Raw genomic sequence first — 1,458 nt, 5'->3', positions numbered from 1 at the left:
TTTCCAAAACATACCCACTCATATGCGGTCCGCAGACTCCGGAATGTACTTTGGTCATGATAACTGTGGCCTGTATAGCATCTGTGCATCTTAACAATCCCAGATCTGGAGTTCTTTTATACAAAACCCCTCCACTGAAGAAAAATCCACTTGCCAACCGTCGAATTGTTCTCTTCTTATCCCCCGTGGCTTGCATCAGATATACCCCCATTCTGATGTACTCCCTGATGTCGTGGAACCACGGCTCACCATCAAGTTCTTCATCCACCATGTTACAGTAAGCATGTTGATCGCGGACTTGAATATGCAGAGGGTCGACATAAGCTTTGTCCGAGTGGGGCAACATTGACGCCAAGTTAGCCAAAGCATTGGCAACCTCGTTATGGATCCTTGGAATATGCCTGAACTCTACTGATCAAAACCGTTGACAAAGATCATGCAAACATTGTCGGTACGGTATGCGCTTTAAATCCCGTGTTTCCCATTCTCCTTGAATCTGGTGCACCAGAAGGTCCGAGTCTCCCAAGACCAAGACTTCATGGACACCCATGTCTACAGCTAACCTCAAACCCAAAATGTATGCCTCGTACTCAGCCATGTTGTTGGTACAGTAGAAACGAAGTTGTGCCGTAACAGGGTAATGATGTCATGTTTCAGAAATAAGTAAAGCTCCTATTCCGAACTCCTTCCATGTTAGTAGCCCCATCAAAGAAAAGTTTCCAACCTGGTTTTTCGGTCTGCTCCAGCTCGTCAATATGCATCACCTCTTCATTGGGAAAGTAAGTTCTCAATGGTTTATACTCCTCATCGACCGGGTTCTCAGCCAAATGATCGGCCAATGCTTGGGCTTTCATCGTAGTCTGAGTCACATAGATAATGTCAAACTCCGTGAGCAAAATTTGCCACTTCGCAAGTCTCCCTGTGGGCATAGGCTTCTAAAAGATATACTTTAACGGATCCAAGCGATAAATGAGATAAGTGGTGTAGGATGACAAGTAATGCTTCAACTTCTGTGCTACCCAAATTAGGGCGCAACATGTCCTTTCAAGATGAGTGTACTTGACCTCATAAGATGTGAACTTCTTGCTGAGATAATAGATGGCTTGCTCCTTCCTGCCGGTGATGTCATGTTGACCCAACACACAACCAAATGACTTATCCAAGACCGTCAAATACAGAATCAAAGGTATCCCCGATTCTAGTGGGACCAACATAGGTGGGTTTGACAGCCTCTTGTTTTGGGATAGTGAAAGGGCAGTGTTCCATTTTGGCGACATGAAATGACACCACTTCTAGAAGAAATCGGGGGACTTGCAGGATTGACTTGGGATAGCCTTGGGTTATTGGTGCCGGAGAACCCGTACCGGGTAGAGGGGTTTTTAAAAGATGATAGGGGCTGAAGAAAAAGTGCTGATTTGGGGATGCCGTGAAGGAACTCCTACTATACCCCTTCGGAAT

The sequence above is a fragment of the Nicotiana attenuata genome, chromosome 1 (genome assembly GCF_001879085.1).
Source record: "Nicotiana attenuata strain UT chromosome 1, NIATTr2, whole genome shotgun sequence".
Classification (NCBI taxonomy): domain Eukaryota; kingdom Viridiplantae; phylum Streptophyta; class Magnoliopsida; order Solanales; family Solanaceae; genus Nicotiana; species Nicotiana attenuata.
The sequence above is the reverse complement of the archived record's forward strand: the minus strand, read 5'-3'. Positions refer to the sequence as shown.